Consider the following 23,317-nt stretch of genomic DNA (forward strand, 5'->3'; position numbering starts at 1 on the left):
ACAAATAACTTTAAAAAATTAAATTTTTTCCTAATAAACTAGATATCTTGGGAAACGATTAACATCTCATTTCTATAAATAATTTAATAATAATTATGATACATTAACTATAAATTATTTATAAATCAACCCAAATCGAGACAAGTAAAATAAATACTAAAATTTTTATAAACCCTGATACAAAAGGTACAATAAATAAAATCTACTTAAAAAAATTTAAAATAATATTTCATAAAACACTTACATTACCAATAAACTATAATTTAAAAAATCAATTCTATAAAATATACTAAGACAAAAATACAATAAAATTATTTATATTAAATAATTAAATAAACAAAAAATAAATATAATAAAATAAATAATGAAGATATCCTGATTTGCACAGAAAAATTTTCAGTGTAAATGAAACACTTTACTAATAAGTTATATCTTGAAACTCTTCCTAGATACACTTTCCAGTACATCTACTATGTTACGACTTATCTCATCTAAATTGAAGCTACTTTAAAATAAAATAGAATAATCAATAATGAGAGCGACGGGCGATGTGTACATATCTCAGAGCCAATATCAGTTAAATTAAATAAATTAAATTACTATCAAATCCACCTTCATTAACAGTATTTCACTATCAAATCCGTTATAAACAAAAATCTATTGTAACCCACCTCCTCTTAACTATAAGCTGCACCTTGACCTGAAATATTTTATAATTATAAATCTTGAGAATTATAACTCTAAAAAGATTCTCTGATAACGGAGATATACAAACAAATAAATTAAGTAGAGTAAATCGTGTATTATCAATCATGGGGTAGGTTCCTCTGAATGGAATGAGATACCGCCAAATTCTTTGGGTTTAAAGACCTTAACTAATAGTACCCTGGTAAATATAATTAACATTTAAAATAATAGGGTATCTAATCCTAGTTTATTATTTAAAATTCACAGATTCATAAAAAGGGCCACAAATAAATTTTAACATTTCACCTTACAAATTTATATTTCAACCCTAATAATATAAACAACTGTTTTAACCAATAATATTCACTTGTATCAATCGTATAACCGAGGCTGCTGGCACGAATTATGCCAATACTAAATCAATTGCTAAATCCAAAATCACTTGATAATTAAATCAAATTACTGCAAAAAGAACATTTAGTTATTGGTTAAAACAGTTGTTTATATTATTAGGGTTGAAATATAAATTTGTAAGGTGAAATGTTAAAATTTATTTGTGGCCCTTTTTATAAATCTGTGAAATTTAAATAATAAACTAGGATTAGATACCCTATTATTTTAAATGTTAATTATATTTACCAGGGTACTATTAGTTAAGGTCTTTAAACCCAAAGAATTTGGCGGTATCCCATTCCATTCAGAGGAACCTACCCCATGATTGATAATACACGATTTACTCTACTTAATTTATTTGTTTGTATATCTCCATTATCAGAGAATCTTTTTAGAGTTATAATTCTCAAGATTTATAATTATAAAATATTTCAGGTCAAGGTGCAGCTTATAGTTAAGAGGAGGTGGGTTACAATAGATTTTTGTTTATAACGGATTTGATAGTGAAATACTGTTAATGAAGGTGGATTTGATAGTAATTTAATTTATTTAATTTAACTGATATTGGCTCTGAGATGTGTACACATCGCCCGTCGCTCTCATTATTGATTATTCTATTTTATTTTAAAGTAGCTTCAATTTAGATGAGATAAGTCGTAACATAGTAGATGTACTGGAAAGTGTATCTAGGAAGAGTTTCAAGATATAACTTATTAGTAAAGTGTTTCATTTACACTGAAAATTTTTCTGTGCAAATCAGGATATCTTCATTATTTATTTTATTATATTTATTTTTTGTTTATTTAATTATTTAATATAAATAATTTTATTGTATTTTTGTCTTAGTATATTTTATAGAATTGATTTTTTAAATTATAGTTTATTGGTAATGTAAGTGTTTTATGAAATATTATTTTAAATTTTTTTAAGTAGATTTTATTTATTGTACCTTTTGTATCAGGGTTTATAAAAATTTTAGTATTTATTTTACTTGTCTCGATTTGGGTTGATTTATAAATAATTTATAGTTAATGTATCATAATTATTATTAAATTATTTATAGAAATGAGATGTTAATCGTTTCCCAAGATATCTAGTTTATTAGGAAAAAATTTAATTTTTTAAAGTTATTTGTTTTTATTTAATTTTTTAAGTAAAAATATTAACTTATTTATTCTTTAAGGGATAAGCTTTGAAGTTAATAACCTATAATTTATTTTATAGAAATATAATAGTAAGCTTTAAACCAGCTATCTTTAAGATTACGTTTTAGTTCATTATTTTTTATTTTGATTTTATAAATATTTTAGGTTTTTTATTAAGATTATTAATTTAATTTTAAAATTTTTGTAATAATGATAGAATTAGTATATTTATTTGTATGAAATTTTTACCTTGTGAACTTATTATAAGGAACTAGCCAAAATTGATTTCCGCCTGTTTATCAAAAACATGTCCTCTTGTTTATATTTTGAGGTCTGGCCTGCTCACTGAGCGTATTTTTAAAGAGCCGCGGTATTTTGACCGTGCAAAGGTAGCATAATCATTAGTCTCTTAATTAGTGGCTGGAATGAATGGCTTGACGAGAAATCAACTGTCCCTTAATAAATTTTTGAATTTAACTTTTGAGTCAAAAGGCTTAAATTCTTCTTTAGGACGAGAAGACCCTATAGAGCTTGACATTTTACTTTTATATAGTTTTTTGTTTGTCTTTCTATATTTAATGATGATGTTTTGTTGGGGTGACATGAAGAATAGATAAACTCTTCATTATTATATCATTTATTTATGTTTGTTATTTTGATCCATAATTTATGATCATAAGATTAAGTTACCTTAGGGATAACAGCGTAATTGTTTTTGAGAGCTCATATCGACAAAGCAGATTGCGACCTCGATGTTGGATTAAGAAAAATTTTGGGTGCAGGAGCCCAATGATTAGGTCTCTTCGACCTTTAAATTCTTAGATGATCTGAGTTCAGACCGGCGCGAGCCAGGTCGGTTTCTATCCTAAGATTGTTAATCCATATTAGTACGAAAGGACCATATGGTTAAAATAATTTTTGTTATATTGATTAATATTAATTTGTTTACTATTTTGACAGATTAATGTGTTGAATTTAGAATTCATTTATGTAGATTTTTTCTACAAATAGTATTGATACTTTATGATTTATTTATATTTATTTTGAATTTTCTTTTATTGGTTATTTGTGTTTTAATTAGTGTTGCCTTTTTAACTTTATTAGAGCGTAAGGTTTTAGGTTATATTCAGATTCGAAAGGGTCCAAATAAGGACACTAGATCGCGTGTTCCTCAGCCATTTAGAGATGCTATTAAGTTAATTTGTAAGGAGCAGCCAATTCCTATTATATCTAATTACCTACTTTATTATTTTTCCCCTGTTTTTAATTTAATGATTTCTTTAGCCGTTTGAGTAATTTTTCCTTATTTAACTTATATGTGTTCTTTTTCTTATGGATTTTTATTTTTTTTATGTTGTACTAGATTAGGTGTTTATACTGTTATAATTGCTGGTTGATCTTCTAATTCAAATTATTCATTATTAGGTTCTCTTCGTTCTGTTGCTCAAACAATTTCTTATGAAGTTAGTTTAGCTTTAATTTTATTGTCTTTAATTATTTTAATTGGTAGTTTTAATATGTTTGATTTTATAAACTATCAGCTTTATTGTTGATTTATTATTATTTCTTTTCCTTTAGCTTTAGCTTGTTTTGCTTCTTGCTTAGCTGAAACTAATCGTACTCCTTTTGATTTTGCTGAAGGGGAATCTGAGTTAGTTTCAGGATTTAATATTGAGTATGGTGCGGGTGGTTTTACTTTAATTTTTTTAGCTGAATATACTAGAATTGTCTTCATAAGAATGTTATTGGCTTTAATTTTTATTCTGTTATATTTTTTATTAAGCTTGCTATTATATCTTTTGGTTTTATTTGGGTTCGTGGAACATTACCACGGTTCCGTTATGATAAATTAATGTACTTAGCTTGAAAAAGTTTTTTACCTTTATCTTTGAATTTTTTTATTTTCTTTGTTGGTTTAAAGATTTTATTTATCTCATTTGTTTAGTGAAATTTTTTGAGAAAAGTTAATAGAAGAGTTAAACTTCTAATTTTATGTTTTCAAAACATATGCTTTTCCTAAGCTAATTAACTTTATTCCTTAATAAATTTATCTCATGTGTTTGCGACATGGACATTAATTAAGAAATATGTGAAGTAAATAATTGTTAAGATTTGACCTGTTATAATTTAAGGTTCTTCAACAGGTCGTTTACCAATTCACGTTAGTAAGCATACAACAACTACTATAATTCAGAATAAAATTTGATTAATAGGGTAAAATTGAATGCCTCGGAATGGTGTTTTATTATAAAATGGTAAAATTATTAAGATTCTAATTGATAAAAATAATGCAATAACACCTCCTAACTTATTAGGGATAGATCGTAGAATTGCATATGCAAATAGGAAATATCATTCTGGTTGAATGTGAACTGGTGTTACTAATGGGTTGGCAGGTACAAAGTTATCTGGATCTCCTAATAGGTAAGGATTAATTAAACATAGTATAATTAATAATGATGTTATTATTACAAATGTAATAGAATCCTTAAAGGTAAAGTATGGATGGAATGGAATTTTTTCAATATCTCCATTTAGTCCAAGAGGATTATTAGATCCTGTTTGGTGAAGAAAAAATAAATGAATTGCTGCTATAGCAGCAATAATAAATGGTAATACAAAATGGAATGTGAAGAATCGATTTAATGTTGCATTATCAACAGCGAATCCTCCTCATACTCATTGGACTAAATCTGTTCCTAAGTATGGGATTGCTGATAATAAATTAGTAATTACTGTTGCACCTCAAAAAGTTATTTGGCCTCAGGGTAAGACATATCCTATAAATGCAGTTGCTATAACTAAAAATAAAATCACTGTACCAATTATTCAGGTATGTATATATATATAAGATCCATAGTAAATTCCCCGTCCTACATGTAAGTAAATACAAACAAAAAATATAGATGCTCCATTTGCGTGTAAGGTTCGGATAATTCAACCATTATTTACGTCTCGGCAGATGTGTACTACACTACTGAATGCTATTTCAATATTTGATGTATAATGTATAGCTAAAAATAGTCCAGTTACGATTTGAATTACCAAACATAACCCTAATAGGGATCAAAAATTTCATCAAAATGAAATATTTGTTGGGGCAGGTAAGTCAATTAAAGAGTTATTAATAATTTTAATTAAAGGATGTCTTAATCGTAAGGGTTTATTCATTAGTAATAATCTTATTTTACGAATAGGTCCCTGATTAATATTGGTGATTTTAACAACTGCTAGTAGTGCTAAAAATAAATAAATTATTATTATTATTGTAATAATGAATGTTGGTCTATTATATAATTTTTCTAAAGATATTGTTATTTCTTGATAATTGATTGAATTATCAATATTTATAGTTTCGGTGTTTTTGAAAAAGTCTATAAATATAGATATATCTAGAATAATTAATATTAATATGATAAATACTCACATTATTAATGTAATAATTATAGTGATTGATTTAGGCTGAAATATTTCGTTTGATGCAATTCTTGTAATGTAAATAAATAATACTAGTATACCACCAAGAAATGTTAAAAATAAAATATATGATAATCAATATCTTTCTATTATTGTTCCTGTTATTAATCCAACTAGGAAGGTTTGAAGGATAATAAAAAGCATTATTGATATTGGGTGTCTTAATTTAATAAAATTAATATTTATTACATTTGATAATGATATAATTATTATTTTGATCATTTCAGGGGTTAGTTTATTTAAAATACCGGTTTTGGGGACCGATGATGGAAGCTTTTCCACCTCTGAAGTTTTAAAAGTGGGGGCTGGACTTATTTCCGGTTTACAAGACCGGCGTTTTTTTTAAACTATTAAAACTAATGTTTATATTCTCTATTTTTACTTCTTTATTGATTTATTTTGCTGGTGTTTATGTTTTTTCTTCTAAACGTAAACATTTATTAATGGTTCTTTTGAGATTAGAATATATTGTTCTTTCTTTATTTATGTTAGTTATTGTTTTTCTTATTGAGTTTGATTATGATTATTTGTTTCCTGTTATTTTTTTAGTTTTTTCTGTTTGTGAGGGTGCTTTAGGTCTTTCTATTTTAGTTTCAATAATTCGTTCTCATGGTAATGATTTTTTTAATTCTTTTGGTTTATCTTTATGTTAAAGTATTTATTTATAACTATTTTTTTGATCCCTCTTTGTTTATTAAATAATTGTTGATGGTTGGTTCATTCTTTAATGTTTCTGTCGGGTTTTGTTTTTATAATTTGTGTTTATTCATATGCTGATTTGAATATAATTAGATATTATTTTGGTATTGATTATTTTTCTTTTAGTTTAATTTTACTTAGTTTTTGGATTTGTTCTTTAATAATCACTGCTAGAGGTTCAGTTTATTTAAGTTCATATCATTCTAATTTTTTTGTTTTTATGGTTTTGATTTTAATAATTATGCTTTATTGTTCATTTGCTAGATTAAGTCTTCTTTCTTTTTATATTTTTTTTGAGGCTAGATTAGTTCCTACTTTACTTTTAATTTTGGGTTGGGGTTATCAACCTGAGCGTTTGCAGGCTGGTGTTTATTTAATTTTTTATACTTTGGTTGCTAGATTACCTTTATTATTAGTTTTATTTAAGGTTTATGATTTTTCTAATACTTTATATTTTCCTTTATTGGTTGATTTTGGTTCTTATTATTTTATGTTTTATGTATTTATAATTTTGGCTTTTTTAGTTAAGATACCTATGTTTTTGGTTCATTTATGACTTCCTAAGGCTCATGTAGAGGCCCCTATTTCAGGTAGAATAATTCTTGCTGGTGTTTTATTAAAGTTAGGTGGTTATGGTATTTTTCGTGTTATAAAGGTTATTTCTTATTTGGGTTTAAAGTTTAATTATTTTTGATTGTCTTTAGGTTTTTCTGGGGGTGTTATTGTAAGATTTATTTGTTTTCGTCAGGTTGATTTAAAGTCTTTAATTGCATATTCTTCTGTTGCTCATATAAGAATGGTTATTGGTTGATAGATGACTATGAATTGATGAGGTTGTGTAGGTTCTCTTTCTCTAATGGTTGGTCATGGTTTATGTTCTTCTGGTTTATTTTGTTTATCTAATATTATTTATGAACGTTTAGGTAGACGAAGATTATTAATTAACAAGGGTATAATTAATTTGATGCCAAGAATGGCTTTATGATGATTTCTTTTAAGATCATCAAATATGGCTGCTCCTCCTTCTTTAAATTTGGTAGGTGAAATTAGATTATTAAATAGAATTATATCTTGATCTTCTTTTAGAATCTTTGCTTTGATTTTTTTATCTTTTTTTAGAGCTGTTTATACTTTGTATATATATTCTTATTCTCAGCATGGGAATTATTATTCTGGTGTTTATACTTGTTCTCTTGGTTATTTTCGTGAATATCATCTTTTACTTTTACATTGATTGCCTTTAAATATTCTCTGTTTAAAGGGTGAATATTTCTTTGTTTAGTTTGCTTAAGTATTTTAATTAAAAATATTGTTTTGTGGAATCAATGATATGAAGTTTTTCATCTTAGGCCGTGAATTTATTTTCTATTTGTTCTTTGAGTTTTTTTTCTTTGTTTATTTCGAGAACTATAATTTTTATTTTAGGTATTTATTATTTAATAATTGATTATAGAGTTTTTGTTGAGTGAGAGCTTTTCAATTTAAATGGTTCTATAGTTGTTATAACTTTAATTTTGGATTGAATATCTCTTATTTTTATATCTTTTGTTATATATATTTCTTCTTTGGTTATTTATTATAGAGAGGATTATATATCTGGTGAAAAGAATATAAATCGTTTTATTATTATTGTTTTAATATTTATTCTTTCTATAGGTTTTTTAATTATTAGTCCTAATTTAATTAGAATTTTATTAGGTTGAGATGGTTTAGGTTTAGTTTCTTATTGTTTAGTTATTTATTATCAAAATGTAAAATCTTATAGTGCTGGTATATTAACTGCACTTTCTAATCGTATTGGTGATGTTGCTATTTTAATTTCTATTGCATGAATGTTAAATTTTGGTGGTTGAAATTATATTTATTATTATGATTTTATTTCTAATTCTTTTGAAATAAAGCTCATTACTATATTAATTGTTTTAGCAGCTATAACTAAGAGAGCTCAGATTCCTTTCTCTTCATGACTTCCTGCTGCTATAGCAGCTCCTACTCCTGTTTCTGCTTTAGTTCATTCTTCTACTCTTGTTACTGCTGGTGTTTATTTATTAATTCGTTTTAGACCAATATTGGATACTTATAATTGTGGTTGATTTTTACTTTTAATTGGTTGTATAACTATATTTATGGCTGGATTGGGCGCTAATTTTGAGTTTGATTTAAAGAGGATTATTGCTCTTTCTACTTTAAGACAACTTGGTTTAATAATAAGAATTTTGGCTATAGGTTATCCAAAGCTTGCATTTTTTCATTTATTGGCTCATGCTTTATTTAAGGCATTATTATTTATATGTGCAGGTTCAATAATTCATAATTTGAAGGATTCTCAGGATATTCGTTTTATAGGATCAATTGTTAATTTCATACCTTTAACTTCAGTTTGTTTTAATGTTTCTAGTTTATCTTTGTGTGGAATACCTTTTTTAGCGGGATTTTATTCAAAGGATTTAATTCTTGAGATGGTTTGTTTAAGATGAATTAATTGTTTAATTTTTTTTCTTTATTTTTTTTTCTACTGGTTTAACTGCTTCTTATTCTTTTCGTTTGTTTTATTATTCAATATCTGGTGATAATAATTTTTATTCTAGATTTTCTTTTGATGATAAGGGTTATTATATTTCATTTGGAATAATTGGTCTATTGTTTGTTGCTGTTTTTGGTGGTAGTCTTTTATCTTGATTAATTTTTCCTATTCCTCATGTGATTGCTTTACCTTATTATTTAAAGTTTTTAACTATTACAGTTGTTATTTTAGGTGCTTATTTAGGTTATCTTATTTCTAATTTTGATTTTTCTCATAATTTATTTTCTTTAAGTATACTTTCTTTTGTTAGATTTGCTGGTTCTATATGATTTATACCTTTTCTTTCAACTAAGTTTATTAGATATATTCCTTTAAAAATAGGTTATTATTCATCTAAGTCATTTGATTATGGTTGAGGTGAATTACTTGGTGGTCAAGGTTTATATAGATTATTTATTTATTTAATTGGTTATATTCAAGGTTGATATGATTCTAATTTCAAGATTTATCTTTTAACTTTTATTTTTTGAATATTTATTTTGGTAATATTGTTTTTCGTTTACTTAAATAGCTTATAATTAGAGCGTGACACTGAAGATGTTAAGGAAGTATTTTTACTTTTAAGTATTTATAAATATAGATATATTATTTTTACAGTGAAAATGTAATGTTTTATTTAAACTACATAAATTTTAGAAATGTTAACGGAGTTTAACCACTAATATAAAAAGTTAGCAGCTTTCATATTGGCTTTACATTTCCTTAATTGGAACTATTATAGCTCAATTATAATATTAACAGTAATACGCCTCTTTTTGGCTTCAATTAATAAGAATAAGTGTAGTACATACCAATCTTCCAGGTCGAAACTGACTGCAATATTTCGCTTCTTATTCTATTTAAGGTTGATTGATAATATCAATACTTTTTGAATGCAACCCAAATGTTATATTTAACTACAACCCTTTATTCTGCTCATTGTAATGCTCCTTGGTTTCATTCATGGTATAGTCCTCCTAATAGAACTAGAATAAAAAATATTGTTGATACTGTTCAGATTATAATGTCTGAAGTTTTAAAAATAATTACAATTGGTAGAATTAGTGCAATTTCTACATCAAAAATTAAAAAGATTACTGCGATTAGGAAGAATCGTATTGAGAATGGTATTCGTGCTGATCTTTTTGGATCAAACCCACATTCAACTGGTGATCTTTTTTCTCGATCATTAATTAATTTTTTTGATAGTGTTGTTGCCAGGATTATAACAATTATTGGAATAATAAATCTAATGAAAACTCTTGTTGATAGAATTATAATTGTTTTTCTTGATTTATATCAAGCTTTCTGATTGGAAGTCAAATGTACTATTTATACTAGATAAACAATTATCTACCTCATCAATAAATAGAGATATATAAGAATAATCATACTACGTCTACGAAGTGTCAGTATCATGCTGCTGCTTCAAATCCAAAGTGATGTCTTGGTGAAAATTGATTTATTGAGTGTCGAAGTAGACATGTTGATAAAAAGATTGTTCCAATAATTACGTGTAAACCATGGAATCCTGTTGCAACAAAGAATGTTGATCCATAAACTGCATCTGCAATGGTAAAAGGTGCTTCTCAATATTCATATGCTTGAAGTATTGTAAAGTATAGTCCTCATAACACTGTGAAGAATAATCCTTGTAGTGCTTGAGTATGATTAGATTCCATTAAACTATGATGTGCTCATGTTACTGTTACTCCTGATGCTAAAAGAATAGCTGTATTAAGTAATGGAATTTAATAGGGTTAAAGGGTTGAATTCCTATTGGAGGTCATAGTATTCCTAGTTCAATTGTTGGTGCTAATCTTCTTCTAAAGAATGCTCAAAAAAAAGAAACGAAAAATAATACCTCTGATGCAATAAATAAAATTATTCCTCATCGTAATCCAATTGATACAAATCCTGTATGTAATCCTTGATATGTTCCTTCTCGTACTACATCTCGTCATCATTGAATTATAGTTAGAAGGGTAATTCCAAATCCAATTATGAATAAGTTAATATTAAATAGGTGGAATCATTTTGCTAGTCCTGATACTAGGACTATTGCTCCAATTGCTCTTGTTAATGGTCAAGGTCTATAGTCTACTAAGTGGAATGGGTGGTTTGAGTGAGTTGTTAACATAGGTTTAATATACTTCTCTAGAATATAGAGTTCTTAGAATTGAGAAAACATAGGCTTGAATTATTGCTACTGCTGATTCTAGAATTAATAGAAGTATTTGTCCAATAATTAGTAATGAGATTAAGTTTATTGCTATAGATGGTCCTGTGTTTCCTAATAAGGTTAATAATAAGTGTCCTGCAATTATATTTGCTGCCAACCATACTGCTAATGTACCTGGTCGAATAACATTACTAATTGTTTCAATTAGTACTATAAATGATATTAATGCAGGTGGTGTACCTTGTGGTACAAGGTGTGTAAATATATGATTAGTATGGTTAATTCATCCAAATAATATAAATCTTAGCCATATAGGTAGGGCAATTGCAAATGTTAATGCTAAATGTCTTGTTCTAGTAAAAATATAAGGGAATAATCCTATGAAATTGTTAAATAATATTATAATAAAAATTGAGATGAAAATGAATGTTGTTCCATTAAATGATTTTGGTCCAAGAAGTGTTTTAAATTCATTATGTAAGGTTAAATTTAGTTTATTTCAGATAATGTTAATTCGTGATGGTGTAAGTCAAAATAGTGATGGGATTAATAATAGTCCTAGAAATGTTCTAGTTCAATTTAATGATAAATTAAGGATGTTAGTTGATGGGTCAAATGTTGAGAATAGATTTGTTATCATTTTCAATTTAAGTTTTTTATTTCAATTGTTCCTTTTTCTGCTCTTTTAATAAGGTTAGGTTTAAATGAGAAGAAGTTTATTTGATTAAACAAGATTAATGTAGCTGAAAATATAATGAATAGTGAGAATCATATAAGAGGGGATATTTGAGGGATTTGGATATAATTTCCCCATCAGAAGTAGTCGTTAATTTACTATTATTTGGTTTAAGAGACCATTACTTACTTTCAGTCATCTGATGAATTTCAAGGTGTACTAATTTTTTTAGTTACTTTAGATTGACACTGTAATGTTATTTATTTTAACTAACTCCTTAAATTATCTTAGATAATCACTTAATAAATAAATTTACTGAAGTTCTTTCAATTACAATTGGTATAAATCTGTGGTTTGCTCCACAGATTTCTGAGCATTGTCCAAAGAATAATCCAGGTCGATTTATTGTGAATGTTCCTTGATTTAACCGACCTGGCGTTGCATCAATTTTAACCCCTAATGCAGGAACTGCTCATGAGTGTAGAACATCTGATGCTCTTGTTAATACTCGTACTTCTGTATTTATTGGTAGGATTGTTCGGTTATCTACATCTAGTAGTCGGAATCCATCATTTTCTAGGTCTTGTTCTGGTGTTATATAAGTGTCAAATTCTACGTCTATGAAGTCTGAATATTCATATCTTCAATATCATTGTCGTCCAATGGTTTTAATTGTAATTATTGCATCTACTGAATCATCAAGTAAATATAATAGTCGTAATGATGGAAGGGCAATAAAAATTAATGTAATTGCAGGTAAAGCTGTTCAGATTGTTTCAATTAAATGTCCATGAAGTATATTACGGTTAGTATAGGCAATAAAAAATATATAAATTAGGGCATAACCTACAATTACTGTAATTAATAATAATACGACCATAGTATGATCATGAAAGAATGATAATTGCTCCATTAATGATGAAGCTCCATCTTGAAGAGATAAATTTGATCATGTTGCCATTAATAAATATTTTCTAATAAAAGGTCAAACCTTTATTTGTAGAGCTTAAATCTACTGCACTAATCTGCCATATTAGAATGTAGAGATTAATGGTAATTCTGAGTAACTATGTTCTGCAGGAGGGTTATTTTGTAGTCATTCTGTTGATCTTCTTATGTTAGCTCTAAATATAATTGCTCGGTTTGTAATCATTCTTTCTCATTTAATTACAATGAATATAATGATTCCTACAATAGAAATTGTAGACCCAATTCTTGATACTACGTTTCATGATGTATATGCGTCTGGGTAGTCAGAGTATCGTCGAGGTATTCCTGCTAATCCTAGGAAGTGTTGAGGAAAGAATGTTAAATTTACTCCAATGAATATAATTGTAAATTGGATTTTTAATCATGTATTATTTATAGTTAATCCTGTAAATAGTGGGTATCATTGAATGACACCTCCTATAATTGCAAATACTGCTCCTATAGATAATACATAATATTAGATAAACAAAATAAACCAGAAGAACATAAACCATGACCAACCATTAGAGAAAGAGAACCTACACAACCTCATCAATTCATAGTCATCAATCCACCAATAACCATTCTTATATGAGCAACAGAAGAATATGCAATTAAAGACTTTAAATCAACCTGACGAAAACAAATAAATCTTACAATAACACCCCCAGATAAACCTAAAGACAATCAAAAATAATTAAACTTTAAACCCAAATAAGAAATAACCTTTATAACACGAAAAATACCATAATCACCTAACTTTAATAAAACACCAGCAAGAATTATTCTACCTGAAATAGGGGCCTCTACATGAGCCTTAGGAAGTCATAAATGAACCAAAAACATAGGTATCTTAACTAAAAAAGCCAAAATTATAAATACATAAAACATAAAATAATAAGAACCAAAATCAACCAATAAAGGAAAATATAAAGTATTAGAAAAATCATAAACCTTAAATAAAACTAATAATAAATGTAATCTAGCAACCAAAGTATAAAAAATTAAATAAACACCAGCCTGCAAACGCTCAGGTTGATAACCCCAACCCAAAATTAAAAGTAAAGTAGGAACTAATCTAGCCTCAAAAAAAATATAAAAAGAAAGAAGACTTAATCTAGCAAATGAACAATAAAGCATAATTATTAAAATCAAAACCATAAAAACAAAAAAATTAGAATGATATGAACTTAAATAAACTGAACCTCTAGCAGTGATTATTAAAGAACAAATCCAAAAACTAAGTAAAATTAAACTAAAAGAAAAATAATCAATACCAAAATAATATCTAATTATATTCAAATCAGCATATGAATAAACACAAATTATAAAAACAAAACCCGACAGAAACATTAAAGAATGAACCAACCATCAACAATTATTTAATAAACAAAGAGGGATCAAAAAAATAGTTATAAATAAATACTTTAACATAAAGATAAACCAAAAGAATTAAAAAAATCATTACCATGAGAACGAATTATTGAAACTAAAATAGAAAGACCTAAAGCACCCTCACAAACAGAAAAAACAAAAAAAATAACAGGAAAAAAATAATCATAATCAAACTCAATAAGAAAAACAATAACTAACATAAATAAAGAAAGAACAATATATTCTAATCTCAAAAGAACCATTAATAAATGTTTACGTTTAGAAGAAAAAAAATAAACACCAGCAAAATAAATCAATAAAGAAGTAAAAATAGAGAATATAAACATTAGTTTTAATAGTTTAAAAAAAACGCCGGTCTTGTAAACCGGAAATAAGTCCAGCCCCCACTTTTAAAACTTCAGAGGTGGAAAAGCTTCCATCATCGGTCCCCAAAACCGGTATTTTAAATAAACTAACCCCTGAAATGATCAAAATAATAATTATATCATTATCAAATGTAATAAATATTAATTTTATTAAATTAAGACACCCAATATCAATAATGCTTTTTATTGTCCTTCAAACCTTCCTAGTTGGATTAATAACAGGAACAATAATAGAAAGATATTGATTATCATATATTTTATTTTTAACATTTCTTGGTGGTATACTAGTATTATTTATTTACATTACAAGAATTGCATCAAACGAAATATTTCAGCCTAAATCAATCACTATAATTATTACATTAATAATGTGAGTATTTATCATATTAATATTAATTATTCTAGATATATCTATATTTATAGACTTTTTCAAAAACACCGAAACTATAAATATTGATAATTCAATCAATTATCAAGAAATAACAATATCTTTAGAAAAATTATATAATAGACCAACATTCATTATTACAATATTAATAATAATTTATTTATTTTTAGCACTACTAGCAGTTGTTAAAATCACCAATATTAATCAGGGACCTATTCGTAAAATAAGATAATTACTAATGAATAAACCCTTACGATTAAGACATCCTTTAATTAAAATTATTAATAACTCTTTAATTGACTTACCTGCCCCAACAAATATTTCATTTTGATGAAATTTTGGATCCCTATTAGGGTTATGTTTGGTAATTCAAATCGTAACTGGACTATTTTTAGCTATACATTATACATCAAATATTGAAATAGCATTCAGTAGTGTAGTACACATCTGCCGAGACGTAAATAATGGTTGAATTATCCGAACCTTACACGCAAATGGAGCATCTTTATTTTTTATTTGTATTTACTTACATGTAGGACGGGGAATTTACTATGGATCTTATATATATATACATACCTGAATAATTGGTACAGTGATTTTATTTTTAGTTATAGCAACTGCATTTATAGGATATGTCTTACCCTGAGGCCAAATATCTTTTTGAGGTGCAACAGTAATTACTAATTTATTATCAGCAATCCCATACTTAGGAACAGATTTAGTCCAATGAGTATGAGGAGGATTCGCTGTTGATAATGCAACATTAAATCGATTCTTCACATTCCATTTTGTATTACCATTTATTATTGCTGCTATAGCAGCAATTCATTTATTTTTTCTTCACCAAACAGGATCTAATAATCCTCTTGGACTAAATGGAGATATTGAAAAAATTCCATTCCATCCATACTTTACCTTTAAGGATTCTATTACATTTGTAATAATAACATCATTATTAATTATACTATGTTTAATTAATACTTACCTATTAGGAGATCCAGATAACTTTGTACCTGCCAACCCATTAGTAACACCAGTTCACATTCAACCAGAATGATATTTCCTATTTGCATATGCAATTCTACGATCTATCCCTAATAAGTTAGGAGGTGTTATTGCATTATTTTTATCAATTAGAATCTTAATAATTTTACCATTTTATAATAAAACACCATTCCAAGGCATTCAATTTTACCCTATTAATCAAATTTTATTCTGAATTATAGTAGTTGTTGTATGCTTACTAACGTGAATTGGTAAACGACCTGTTGAAGAACCTTATATTATAACAGGTCAAATCTTAACAATTATTTACTTCACATATTTCTTAATTAATGTCCATGTCGCAAATGCATGAGATAAATTAATTAAGGAATAAAGTTAATTAGCTTAGGAAAAGCATATGTTTTGAAAACATAAAATTAGAAGTTTAACTCTTCTATTAACTTTTCTCAAAAGATTTCACTAAACAAATGAGATAAATAAAATCTTTAAACCAACAAAGAAAATAAAAAAATTCAAAGATAAAGGTAAAAAACTTTTTCAAGCTAAGTACATTAATTTATCATAACGGAACCGTGGTAATGTTCCACGAACCCAAATAAAACCAAAAGATGTAATAGCAAGCTTAATAAAAAATATAAAAGAATAAAAATCACCGCCCAAAAAAATTAAAGCCAATAACATTCTTATGAAGACAATTCTAGTATATTCAGCTAAAAAAATTAAAGTAAAACCACCTGCACCATACTCAATATTAAATCCTGAAACTAACTCAGATTCCCCTTCAGCAAAATCAAAAGGAGTACGATTAGTTTCAGCTAAGCAAGAAGCAAAACAAGCTAAAGCTAAAGGAAAAGAAATAATAATAAATCAACAATAAAGCTGATAGTTTATAAAATCAAACATATTAAAACTACCAAATAAAATAATTAAAGACAATAAAATTAAAGCTAAACTAACTTCATAAGAAATTGTTTGAGCAACAGAACGAAGAGAACCTAATAATGAATAATTTGAATTAGAAGATCAACCAGCAATTATAACAGTATAAACACCTAATCTAGTACAACATAAAAAAATAAAAATCCAATAGAAAAAGAACACATATAAGTTAAATAAGGAAAAATTACTCAAACGGCTAAAGAAATCATTAAATTAAAAACAGGGGAAAAATAATAAAGTAGGTAATTAGATAGAATAGGAATTGGCTGCTCCTTACATATTAACTTAATAGCATCTCTAAATGGCTGAGGAATTCCAACCTTATTTGGACCCTTTCGAATCTGAATATAACCTAAAACCTTACGCTCTAATAAAGTTAAAAAGGCAACACTAATTAAAACACAAATAACCAATAAAAGAAAATTCAAAATAAATATAAATAAATCATAAAATATCAATACTATTTGTAGGTGGTAGACTGTAAATCTACTTATGAGATGTTTTCTCTCTTATCATATTTAGGTCTTATATTCAATTATGATTCTAGACTGCAATTCTAGAGGTGTAAAATTTTACTAAGGCCTAAAAGATTATTCTTTTAATTATAACTTTGAAGGTTATTAGTTTGATTAACTTAAGTCCTTAGTATAATGAAATTAAGGTTGATGTTGAAATCAATCCTATTGTTGAAATTATTACTGTTATAGGAAGAATGATTCTTGATTTTTGGGACTTTATCTTTATAGATCACGAATTTTCTGTGTATGATATAATTAGAGCTGAGAATCTAATACGTATATAGTAGTAGAGTGTAATTGTAGTTAATACAACTATAATAGTTATAATAGTTGTTATATTGTTTTCTATTAATGATTGTATTACAATTCATTTTGGTAAGAATCCAAGGAATGGTGGTAGTCCACCTAAAGATAATAAAGATAAGAATATTATGAATTTAATTTCGGTTTTTATATTTCTGGCTGAATAAATTTGATTTATGAAAAATAAATTTATTTGCTTAAATAATAAAACTATAATTAATCTTAATAGTGAGTAAATAATGAAGTATAGTTCTCAGATGTTTTCTCTGACTGTTAATGATCTAATTATTCAACCTAGATGTCTGATTGATGAATATGCTAAAAGTTGTCGTAAGGATGTTTGATTTAAACCTCCTATTGCCCCAATAATAATTCTTAAGATAATAATTGTTCAAATAAAAGTTCTTAATTGAATACAATAAGATAAGACCATTATTGGGGCGATTTTTTGTCATGTTATTAATGTTAAACAATTATTTCATCTTGATGCTCCTATAACTTCTGGAAATCAGAAATGGAAAGGTGCAGCTCCAATCTTTAATAATAGTCTAGATCTAATTATTATTGATGGGATAAATTCTGTTTCCCATCCCATGGGATATTTTATTTGAATCAGCAAAATTGAAAATAATAATATTGTCGATGCTATTGCTTGGACAATAAAATATTTAATTGATGATTCATTTATTATTATATTTTTATTTCTTGTTAGGAGCGGAATAAATGAAAGTAAGTTGATCTCAAGTCCTATTCAAACCCCAAATCAGGAATTTGATGAAATGGACAGGATCGTTCCTATCATTAATGTTGATAGGAAGAGAAGTTTTGTAGAGTTGTTGGTCATTAAAAAGGAGAGGATTGATACCTCTATAAATGGGGTATGAACCCATTAGCTTGTTTAGCTTACCTTTTTACATTAAGGTGTATGATGCACGTTAGTTTTTGATACTAAAGGAGGTAGTTTAATTCTATCTTATGTAATTTTAATGAAGGTAATTTTATTTACTTTATTTACCCTATCAAGGTAACCCTTTAATCAGGCACTTCATTTATTTAATATATAAATCGAAAGTTTTTTTTTGAAATTCTTTTATGTATTATTTTGTTTAATTAGGATTAATTTATCTTGCTCATTTTATTTTTTTTATATATATATATAATAAATAATTTATATTAATATATTACATTTAATTGAAATTAAAGTATTATAAGTTCATCTTACCATTATCAATTGATTATTTTAATGCAATTATTTACCTAGGATTATAGCTACTTATGTTTTTAGCTTAAAATAGGTTATTATAATATAATATATATAATAATATGTAATTTAATATCTAATATTATTATAATTGGATATAATAAATAAAATTATTAATTTAAAAATAAAATATTATAATTAATATAAATAATTATATTAATTATAATAATATAATTATGTAAATTAACTATAATTAGTTTATTTAACTAATATATATGAAAGTTAACTTAATATAAAAAAAAGAATTCATGTTAATAACATATTATATTAAATTACATAATTGTATAAAATATATTTATTATATTATTTAATCTTTCTTTATTTTTTAGTGAAAAGAAAGATTAAATAAGAAAGAATATAATACATTTATTGCTATACATGTTCCATATTAATCTTTAATTATATATAATAGAGAAGTTGTTGTGGTCATACATAGGGGCGTTTCTTTTTTTGTTAATGTTTGTGGTTTTTTTCTTTTTTTTTCTTTAAATATTTGAATCTTTTATTTTTTCCTGAATTAATAGATTTAAAATTTTCTTATTTTTTATTTTTAAAAGTTTTATTCTTGCTTGTTTATTCACTTTTTCTTTGTATTATATGTAAGTTTTGTTAGACTAAATGTTCTTTTTGCAGTAATTTGATTTAATTATCAAGTGATTTTGGATTTAGCAATTGATTTAGTATCGGCATAATTCGTGCCAGCAGCCGCGGTTATACGATTGATACAAGTGAATATTATTGGTTAAAACAGTTGTTTATATTATTAGGGTTGAAATATAAATTTGTAAGGTGAAATGTTAAAATTTATTTGTGGCCCTTTTTATGAATCTGTGAAATTTAAATAATAAACTAGGATTAGATTCCCTATTATTTTAAATGTTAATTATATTTACCAGGGTACTATTAGTTAAGGTCTTTAAACCCAAAGAATTTGGCGGTATCTCATTCCATTCAGAGGAACCTACCCCATGATTGATAATACACGATTTACTCTACTTAATTTATTTGTTTGTATATCTCTGTTATCAGAGAATCTTTTTAGAGTTATAATTCTCAAGATTTATAATTATAAAATATTTCAGGTCAAGGTGCAGCTTATAGTTAAGAGGAGGTGGGTTACAATAGATTTTTGTTTATAACGGATTTGATAGTGAAATACTGTTAATGAAGGTGGATTTGATAGTAATTTAATTTATTTAATTTAACTGATATTGGCTCTGAGATGTGTACACATCGCCCGTCGCTCTCATTATTGATTATTCTATTTTATTTTAAAGTAGCTTTAATTTAGATGAGATAAGTCGTAACATAGTAGATGTACTGGAAAGTGTATCTAGGAAGAGTTTCAAGATATAACTTATTAGTAAAGTGTTTCATTTACACTGAAAATTTTTCTGTGCAAATCAGGATATCTTGATTATTTATTTTATTATATTTATTTTTTGTTTATTTAATTATTTAATATAAATAATTTTATTGTATTTTTGTCTTAGTATATTTTATAGAATTGATTTTTTAAATTATAGTTTATTGGTAATGTAAGTGTTTTATTAAATATTATTTTAAATTTTTTTTTATTGTACCTTTTGTATCAGGGTTTATCAAAATTTTAGTATTTATTTTACTTGTCTCGAATTGGGTTGATTTATAAATAATTTATAGTTAATGTATCATAATTATTATTAAATTATTTATAGAAATGAGATGTTAATCGTTTCCCAAGATATCTAGTTTCTTAAGAAAAAATTTAATTTTTTAAAGTTATTTGTTTTTATTTAATTTTTTAAGTAAAAATATTAACTTATTTATTCTTTAAGGGATAAGCTTTGAAGTTAATAACCTATAATTTATTTTATAGAAATATAATAGTAAGCTTTAAACCAGCTATCTTTAAGATTACGTTTTTGTTCATTATTTTTTATTTTGATTTTATAAATATTTTAGGTTTTTTATTAAGATTATTAATTTAATTTTAAAATTTTTGTAATAATGATAGAATTAGTATATTTATTTGTATGAAATTTTTACCTTGTGAACTTATTATAAGGAACTAGGCAAAATTGATTTCCGCCTGTTTATCAAAAACATGTCCTCTTGTTTATATTTTGAGGTCTGGCCTGCTCACTGAGCGTATTTTTAAAGAGCCGCGGTATTTTGACCGTGCAAAGGTAGCATAATCATTAGTCTCTTAATTAGTGGCTGGAATGAATGGCTTGACGAGAAATCAACTGTCTCTTAATAAATTTTTGAATTTAACTTTTGAGTCAAAAGGCTTAAATTCTTCTTTAGGACGAGAAGACCCTATAGAGCTTGACATTTTACTTTTATATAGTTTTTTGTTTGTCTTTCTATATTTAATGATGATGTTTTGTTGGGGTGACATGAAGAATAGATAAACTCTTCATTATTATATCATTTTTTTATGTTTGTTATTTTGATCCATAATTTATGATCATAAGATTAAGTTACCTTAGGGATAACAGCGTAATTGTTTTTGAGAGCTCATATCGACAAAGCAGATTGCGACCTCGATGTTGGATTAAGAAAAATTTTGGGTGCAGGAGCCCAATGATTAGGTCTGTTCAACCTTTAAATTCTTACATGATCTGAGTTCAGACCGGCGTGAGCCAGGTCGGTTTCTATCCTAAGATTGTTAATCCATATTAGTACGAAAGGACCATATGGTTAAAATATTTTTTGTTATATTGATTAATATTAATTTATTTACTATTTTGACAGATTAATGTGTTGAATTTAGAATTCATTTATGTAGATTTTTTCTACAAATAGTATTGATACTTTATGATTTATTTATATTTATTTTGAATTTTCTTTTATTGGTTATTTGTGTTTTAATTAGTGTTGCCTTTTTAACTTTATTAGAGCGTAAGGTTTTAGGTTATATTCAGATTCGAAAGGGTCCAAATAAGGTAGGTTTTGTTGGAATTCCTCAGCCATTTAGAGATGCTATTAAGTTAATTTGTAAGGAGCAGCCAATTCCTATTATATCTAATTACCTACTTTATTATTTTTCCCCTGTTTTTAATTTAATGATTTCTTTAGCCGTTTGAGTAATTTTTCCTTATTTAACTTATATGTGTTCTTTTTCTTATGGATTTTTATTTTTTTTATGTTGTACTAGATTAGGTGTTTATACTGTTATAATTGCTGGTTGATCTTCTAATTCAAATTATTCATTATTAGGTTCTCTTCGTTCTGTTGCTCAAACAATTTCTTATGAAGTTAGTTTAGCTTTAATTTTATTGTCTTTAATTATTTTAATTGGTAGTTTTAATATGTTTGATTTTATAAACTATCAGCTTTATTGTTGATTTATTATTATTTCTTTTCCTTTAGCTGTAGTTTGTTTTGCTTCTTGCTTAGCTGAAACTAATCGTACTCCTTTTGATTTTGCTGAAGGGGAATCTGATTTAGTTTCAGGATTTAATATTGAGTATGGTGCGGGTGGTTTTACTTTAATTTTTTTAGCTGAATATACTAGAATTGTCTTCATAAGAATGTTATTGGCTTTAATTTTTTTGGGCGGTGATTTTTATTCTTTTATATTTTTTATTAAGCTTGCTATTATATCTTTTGGTTTTATTTGGGTTCGTGGAACATTACCACGGTTCCGTTATGATAAATTAATGTACTTAGCTTGAAAAAGTTTTTTACCTTTATCTTTGAATTTTTTTATTTTCTTTGTTGGTTTAAAGATTTTATTTATCTCATTTGTTTAGTGAAATTTTTTGAGAAAAGTTAATAGAAGAGTTAAACTTCTAATTTTATGTTTTCAAGACATATGCTTTTCCTAAGCTAATTAACTTTATTCCTTAATTAATTTATCTCATGCGTTTGCGACATGGACATTAATTAAGAAATATGTGAAGTAAATAATTGTTAAGATTTGACCTGTTATAATATAAGGTTCTTCAACAGGTCGTTTACCAATTCACGTTAGTTAGCATACAACAACTACTATAATTCAGAATAAAATTTGATTAATAGGGTAAAATTGAATGCCTCGGAATGGTGTTTTATTATAAAATGGTAAAATTATTAAGATTCTAATTGATAAAAATAATGCAATAACACCTCCTAACTTATTAGGGATAGATCGTAGAATTGCATATGCAAATAGGAAATATCATTCTGGTTGAATGTGAACTGGTGTTACTAATGGGTTGGCAGGTACAAAGTTATCTGGATCTCCTAATAGGTAAGGATTAATTAAACATAGTATAATTAATAATGATGTTATTATTACAAATGTAATAGAATCCTTAAAGGTAAAGTATGGATGGAATGGAATTTTTTCAATATCTCCATTTAGTCCAAGAGGATTATTAGAT

The 23,317-nt window shown here is 26.1% G+C and overlaps 1 pseudogene; it reads left to right on the forward strand.

Annotated features, from left to right (window-relative positions):
- Positions 1 to 7,759: 7,759 nt before the first annotated feature.
- On the forward strand, positions 7,760 to 9,503 carry LOC126301265 (NADH-ubiquinone oxidoreductase chain 5-like; annotated as a pseudogene).
- The last annotated feature ends 13,814 nt before the right edge of the window (positions 9,504 to 23,317 follow it).

This window comes from Schistocerca gregaria, unplaced genomic scaffold (genome assembly GCF_023897955.1).
Source record: "Schistocerca gregaria isolate iqSchGreg1 unplaced genomic scaffold, iqSchGreg1.2 ptg000066l, whole genome shotgun sequence".
Lineage (NCBI taxonomy): Eukaryota > Metazoa > Arthropoda > Insecta > Orthoptera > Acrididae > Schistocerca > Schistocerca gregaria.